Source organism: Anopheles ziemanni (assembly GCF_943734765.1).
Source record: "Anopheles ziemanni chromosome X unlocalized genomic scaffold, idAnoZiCoDA_A2_x.2 X_unloc_31, whole genome shotgun sequence".
Classification (NCBI taxonomy): Eukaryota; Metazoa; Arthropoda; class Insecta; order Diptera; family Culicidae; genus Anopheles; species Anopheles ziemanni.
Genome location: NW_026689798.1, coordinates 1 through 7,977, shown reverse-complemented (window position 1 = coordinate 7,977; position 7,977 = coordinate 1). Strand labels below are relative to the sequence as shown.

The window sequence follows — 7,977 nt, the reverse complement described above, 5'->3', positions numbered from 1 at the left end:
ATACATTGGCCAAATAAACAGAAGTCCGAACCTGCGGGTTGAGACTTAGGCACAAGTTGCCATATTATATTCGATCAAACACTAAGTAGTCCGAACCTGCGGGTTGAGACTCAAGACCGTAACAAGATGTCACTATACAAGTCCGAACCTAAGGGTTGAGACTTAATGCGATCTAGATACCAAGTTGACATCCAATACCTGTTGAGCAAAACCAAAGATTCCCTGTTCTCGAATGATTACACTATATAACAGGGAATCTTGAAGAAATCAAGCAAGCGTGAAACAAAGTCATCACTTGGGCATGCTCGATAGCCAACCACATGACCTTAACCTAAGAGAGCATGCAAACCACATGATACCTATAAACGATTAACCCGCCCTAGTTCAATCGTTCACCAAGTGATGACTTCAGTATGGCTAAGAGAAAAACTTTTAAATGGGAAAAACTCTAAGTCCGAACCTCCGGGTTGAGACTTCCGCGTCGGAGGTGGGCGCACCTCCTATCCGAAAGATGATGAATCAGGGGTGTTCGGTCAGCAATGGTCGGATGCCCCGTCGTAGTCCAACTATGACAATCAAGGTCAAGACCTCCGGGTTGAGACTTTCCGCGAGTACAAGCATAAAGGAACACGGACCAAGCCGTACCGAGAGAATCGGTACTAGAGCCCTCGTGGTTCTACATTGAGAGAGCCCTCGTGGTTCTCATTAGGGGCTTTATGCAAGTCGTACTCAATACTGTGGTGTGAAGTATAAAGTAGTCCTCGCCTGGTCCACGCTGCTTCGGCGGTCCTGGGTAAGATAGTTAATTCTAGCTTGCCCTATAGTGGAATGAGGACACTTAATGCTTCGTCTTTTAGCGGCGGCTAGACTCCTCCTCACGGGGAACGAGTTGACGCACACAGCGGCGGCTTACGCACTATGGCAATCATGGATGCCTGAAGATTCCGTGAAGTTCTCCCCTGGTCCACGCTGCCTCGGCAGTCCTGGGTAAAATGGAATATTTCCAGCTTGCCCTATAGTGGAAGAGGACTATCCAACAATACAAAGTCAAGACCTCCGGGTTGAGTCTTTCCGCGTCGGTGGTGTCGCGCACCGCCTATCCGAAAGATGGTGTAACAGGGGTGTTCGATCAGCAATGGTCGAATGCCCCGTCATAGTCCAACTATGACAACCAAAGTCAAGACCTCCGGGTTGAGACTTTCCGCGTCCGGAGGTACGCGTACCGCCTACCCGAAAGATGGTGTGCTTCTGGGGTATTCGATGAGTCGGATACCCCGTCGTAGTCCAACTATGACAATACAAAGTCAAGACCTCCGGGTTGAGACTTCCGCGTCGGAGGTGCGCGCACCGCCTACCCGAAAGATGGTGAATCAGGGGTGTTCGATCAGCAATGGTCGGATGCCCCGTCGTAGTCCAACTATGACAATACAAAGTCAAGACCTCCGGGTTGAGACTTTTCGCGAGTACAAGCATAAAGGAACACGGACCAAGCCGTACCGAGAGAATCGGTACTAGAGCCCTCGTGGTTCTACATTGAGAGAGCCCTCGTGGTTCTCATTAGGGGCTTTATGCAAGTCGTACTCAATACTGTGGTGTGAAGTATAAAGTATAGAGTCCTCCACTGGTCCACGCTGCTCCGGCGGTCCTGGGTAAGATAGTTCATTCTAGCTTGCCCTATGTGGAAGAGGACTCAATACCCTACCTGTTGAGCTTGAAACAAAGTCATCACTTGGGCATGCTCATATTGCCATACACAATTACATTATATTCGAATGAGCATGCAAGCGACCCTATATAGACCGAACCAAAACGATAGATACCGCCGTAGTTCACCCCCACCAAGTGATGACTTCAGTATGGCTAGTGTGTGAAGTATAAAGTATAGTCCTCCCCTGGTCCACACTGCTTCGGCGGTCCTGGGTAAGATAGTTAGTTCTAGCTTGCCCTATGTGGAAGAGGACACAATACTTAATACTTAGAGTACAAGCATAAAGGAACACGGACCAAGCCGTACCGAGAGAATCGGTACTAGAGCCCTCGTGGTTCTACATTGAGAGAGCCCTCGTGGTTCTCATTAGGGGCTTTATGCAAGTCGTACTCAATACTGTGGTGTGAAGTATAAAGTATAGAGTCCTCCACTGGTCCACGCTGCTCCGGCGGTCCTGGGTAAGATAGTTCATTCTAGCTTGCCCTATGTGGAAGAGGACTCAATACCCTACCTGTTGAGCTTGAAACAAAGTCATCACTTGGGCATGCTCATATTGCCATACAATATTCCATTATCTACTAATGAGCATGCAGCTATATGATTATAACCTGTAAACGATTACCCCGCCGTAGTTCAGCGCTTCAACCAAGTGATGACTTCAGTATGGCTAGTGTGTGAAGTATAAAGTATAGTCCTCCCCTGGTCCACACTGCTTCGGCGGTCCTGGGTAAGATAGTTAGTTCTAGCTTGCCCTATGTGGAAGAGGACACCATACTTAATACTGTGGTGTAATGAACAAAGTATAGTCCTCCACTGGTCCACGCTGCTTCGGCGGTCCTGGGTAAGATAGTTAGTTCTAGCTTGCCCTATGTGGAAGAGGGCATACAAGACAAAGTATAGTTCTCCCCTGGTCCACGCTGCTTCGGCGGTCCTGGGTAAGATAGTTAATTCTAGCTTGCCCTATGTGGAAGAGAGCATACATGAACCAAGAACGAAGGTTATGATCGAGGAATGATTCGACAACTAACCGATGGTATGAAATGTGAAGAATTCAAGCAAGCACACAATCAAGTCATCACTTGGGCATGCTCGATAGCCAACCCTATGACATTAACCTAGTAGAGACACGTATTATTACGTATTATTACGTAGAGAGCTTCGACTTCATAGCAGACACACTCTGGCGCACCTGGCTTTCTGCTCCGTGTGCCAGAAAGAGAACGTAAACGCAAAGTCGAAATCTGCGAGTAAACTATACGGGTTGCTGTATGGTTACCGGCTGCGGTGAACTCGGCGCAAACGTTTGACGGCTAATATTTTGAGAAAAAATAAACATTTTTTAACTTAGTCATCGCCATATTCGCCTCTTTCACTGCCTCATTTTCTTTCACTTATGGTATAGATAAAAAACAATCCAATGTACCGGATTATTTCTGCTTATAAAAACAAATACAAGCTTTCTAAATCTTTGCCCAGCTAACCGCTCGGTTACATACTGCCCGTGCGATAATTCATGAAAAGTACCATGCACTGGATAGCCAAGTGTGCGCCACTGTTGAAGACATGCATGAGCCGTTAGCAAGAATTAAACAACAGCCCGATCGTTTTTCACTTCGCTTAGTTACACCTTTTAAAGAGACTGCCCTTGAAATATAAAGTTGGTTTCAGGGTCAGGGTCAATCGATGTACACCATTCGTTGCTGGAATTCGAAGGAAAAAGAACCGCTACTATGACTGGCGCGTCACCGTTATCTCATTGGTGGCATTGAAATTGCAGGAGAAACCAGTTCGGAACTGTTGCATACCGGTTGTGGCGCACTTGGCGCATACGTATGGCTACTCGTATTCGGGGGAAAATTACCCGTTGGTTAAACTTGGTCATGGTCATATTCCCCTCTGTTACTTTTTCCTTTTCCCACATTAATGATAAAGATCGCCCTTGAAAACCATTTCGTTACTGTAGAACACCGACGATAAGGCAATTATGCATGGTAAATTGATAAACACGTATCTCGTTCACTATTTTTGTCACTCATGTGCTTCGGCCATATCGCCCTTTTCGGTAGCTGAGATCAAAATTCTATACACGGACAAAATATACGCCTTGTGGCGAACAACATTTAAGCCAAACAATAATCCTCTAGCTCGTATGCAAAAGTTTGTGCTGTTTTATCAGACGTTTTTAAATTTGAGACGCCAGTGAAACACGAGCTAAAGTTGTACCTAATTTGTACATAAGGTTTAAGGGTACGTTTCATACAAACGGGTAGAGGCCTTCAATTAATTATCGGCATGTTGGTACGCAGGTAAATAATTAAATAGAAAGTACGATCGTTCTAGAGATTCAGGTACGATGCTGCTAGAGATTCAGGTAGATGCTTCTATTGATTCAGGTACGTTTAAGACACAACAGTTCGCGTGGCGCGTGATCGATAGCATTTTTAGCGCTATCTTGCCCTCCCTTTTTTTCAAAAAATCATAGATGAGGGCAGACACCACCGATTTTGGCTTCGTTGAGCCGGTTTTCGGTACCGTAAAAAACACAACACCAAGCGTAGCTCTGGCTGCATCAAACCAATCTCGCAAAACAAAACAGTTTTGGAAACGTATGCTGTAAACAGCCAATCATATCGCGCGGGGGTGGTATGCTGACGGGGGTATATAAAATAACCACAATACCCGTCTGCACCAAATGATGGTTTTTGGGTTTAATTTTTTTGTTGCACACAATGACAACCTTTTAGAACTTTCATTTCCCATATCAAAGATTTTTCCCCCGTTAAGCCGGTTTTCAGTACCGTTAAAAACACAAAATCAAGCGTAGCTCAGGCTGCATCAATCCAATCTCGCGAAACAGTACTGTTTTGGAAACGTTGGAAACGAAATAGCGTCAAGTTGGTGACAAGGTAGCAAGTTGGCGTAGAATAATTATAAACTATTCATGTTGTACCCAACAAAAAACCATACGTTGCCAAGGCGCTATCTGGCCTGTAAGGTGGACATATGGGTGATTCAAGGTTTGTACCCAAGTATGGCCAAGTATGGTGAAAACAGGGTAAGGTACCAAGTACCACGAATAACTTCGGCCGTAGATGGCATAGCGAGACAATTGGCATATCGTTGGAAAGGTCTTGGGGAGACCTATCTACTCTGAAAGTTGCAAAGAGAAATCGGGTTTTTAAACACATTTTACTTTTGGGTTTTTTTCGATCCGACGCTTAGTTCGCCCGCAATCGCGAGAAAACGGAAAAACACGTTTACAAAATTCGTCCGGAATTTTGTGAACGCTCTCCATACATTTTCACCTTTGGGTCGTGAATACCGGCTGACCGATAAGAGATAGCGACTTGTCGTAGAATATTTATATGTTGGACGTTGGAAGACGCAACTTTCATTATATGGGAGCAACCTGATCAGGGTGCTCTAAGTCGGTCGTTTGGTCGGTTTATGTTTTTTGCCGACCATGTGCTGTAGCAGGTAGAGGTACCTTTCATGAATTATAACTCGGTCAGTTTGCCACCGAGCGACAAGTTGCGGTATGATTTGGAATGGTATTGAAAGGAACTATTGCGGAAAAATACGAACAGAAAATCAGCATGTTGGTGGGCGAAGCTATTAGTGAAACATAGAGCAACAAGGGTCCAAAAACGAATGAAATGAGACTTGAACCAAGAATAACGGCAAGTTGGAGACGAGGTAGCAAGTTGGCGTAGAATATTTATAAACTGTGCATGATATGACCAACAAAAAACTATATTGGGCCAAGGCGCTGGCTGGCCTCCAAAGCGGTGATATGGGTGATTCATGTTTTGCACCCAAGTACTAACAAGTATGGTGAAAACAGGGTAAGGTACCAAGTACCATGAATAACTTCGGCTGTAGATGGCCTAGCGAGACAATTGTTATATCGTTGGAAAGGTCTTGGGGAGACCTATCTACCCTTGAAGTTTCATGACGCTGAATTGAAAGACCACGGAGATATTAGGTGATGATGGTCCAATTCGGGGACCAAGTCGCAGGAAATGGCACTTGACCAAAATCACCCTTGGAAGGTGAATACCGGCTTACCGGTAAGAGATAGCGACTTGGCGTAGAATATTCATACGTTTGGCAGGTAAAGACGCAACTTTCATTATATGGGAGCAACCCGATCAGGGTGCTCCAAGTCGGTCGTTTGGTCGGTTTATGTTTTGGGCCGACCATGTGCTGTACCAGGTTGAGGTACCTTTCATGAATTATAACTTGGTCAGTTTTTCACCGAGCGACAAGTAATCCCCAAGAGTTCGTGTTTGGTGTTTTGTCCTACCAGAAACAGGTGTGAAAGTTTGTGCGCCATGCTAGCGGCCAACTTGCCGGATTCATTTGCCCAGCACCGGACAGAGGAAAAAGCGCAGATTATAAAGTCTCTCCAGGATGACGGGTCCGTTGCACCAATCCTTCCGCATTCGTTTCGTGTCGGGGTCGCGTACCATCACGGTAGGTTAACGCAGGACGAGCGACGTATGATCGAGGATGCATTCCGGGCCGGCATCCTTTCGGTGATCGTGTGCACTTCCACTCTAGCCGCCAGTGTGAATCTTTCGGCAAAACGTGTAATAATCTGCTCTCCCTACATTGGGAGCGATTTTTTTACGCTAAGTCGCTACAAACAAATGGTTGGCCACGCAGGGCGTGCGGGTAAACGCGACACCGGCGATTCCATACTTATTTCCGCCATGCGCGATATTCCGCAAATTTGCGAGATGTTCTGCTCACCACTGGACTTCGCCGAGTCGGCGCTCTTGGAAGACGAAGGAGCCTGCTTGAAATCGCTCGTACTCGGCTCGATCGGGCTCGGTCTTTGTAAGACACGGAATGCGCTTCAAGCGATGGTTGGAAGCACGCTGCTAGCGCAGCAAGCGAAGCGACGCGAAATCGATCTCGAGGCCATCACCGATGAAACGATCGTGCAGCTGTATCAGGGCAATGCGATCAAGGCAACGCACGATAGCTGTCTGCGCAATCCCACGAACATGGTTGTACAAATCAGTGCCGCAGATGGACGATCGGAGGAAGCGGTAGGACAGGCGTTCGTTCGAGTATACAAGACACCTTCCCGTCCGGGTAAGGTTTTCAAAACGATCGATCGAACGAGCCCGCTGGAAGTGATCAACCTTGGCAAGGCGGCCATCCGAGCCGGGTTCGACATAGAGCGAGCGGTCCGGTTCTACAACGAGATGCAGGAACTAGGCAAACGACTGTGTGTGCTCGATGAGTTCGATCTGCTTTTCCTCATTCTGCTGGAGGACGGATTGGAAGTATATTTCAAAATTGAGGATTTGATCATTCTGGTAAGTACCCCTATGTTAACGATAGCAAGTATTGTTTCTTAAACGTTAAGTGTTATACACCGCAAGTTAAACCACAAACAACCGTGAAATATATTTGTATCCTATTTGTATTATTTGTATGTATTTGTTATCTGAAACTTTTCTTTTTCATAGCTCCATAGAGCGAACCACGCTAAAGCATTTGTTTGAAAAGCACTCAAATACCATTTGTTTTGTTCTTGTATCGTTTTTTCAAAATCGAGTAGTGATGGATGAAGTAATTTTTGATGAAATTTTAGAAATGCTTTTTCTAAGAGCGAATCATGGAAGACTGTCTTCCAGTTTGTTCTTGTCTTTTCTAGGTCTTCCTCAACATATTTTTTTTAAAAATAACTATAAAAAAATCTTAAGCTTCAGTTCAGCAAGATGGAAGGATTAAAGTTACTATAATTTCATCACATCCGACTTTCACGTAGCTTTGCAAGAAAAATTGTAAACGTTGAAGTGTAGTGGTTGGACATCAAAAGAATAAACGAGTTTTCAAGTATAGAGGCAATCGTAAAAATGGATTAGTACGGTGATAAGGATGTGCCCTTGATATTAAGCATTAAAAAGAGGTTCAATTCAAAAAGATTATTAACTGACTGCAATACTTTTTCAGACCAGTAAACTCTCGGATGCACTGCGGAAAATCGCCGCAAGGTACAACATCAGTCAAGTGGTTATAGAGAAAATTCTAAAGCGCCGCACTGCACCCGACGAGACAATGTTCCTAATGCAGCGTTTCTTCCGTGTGCTTATCGTACACGACCTTTGGAGCCAAACGGATCTCCAGGAAGTTGCCCTCAAGTACCCGCGTGAGCGCGGGGGCGATTCAGACGCTAATGACCGCCGCCGCTGGACAGCGCACAGTTTGCTGCGGATGTGCGAGGAAATCCCGGAACTGTGGGCGTTCCAGCA

The 7,977-nt window shown here is 45.7% G+C and overlaps 1 pseudogene; it reads left to right on the top strand.

Moving 5' to 3' along the window:
* Positions 1-4,083: 4,083 nt before the first annotated feature.
* LOC131292102 (helicase POLQ-like) lies at positions 4,084-7,972 on the top strand (annotated as a pseudogene).
* Positions 7,973-7,977: the final 5 nt, after the last annotated feature.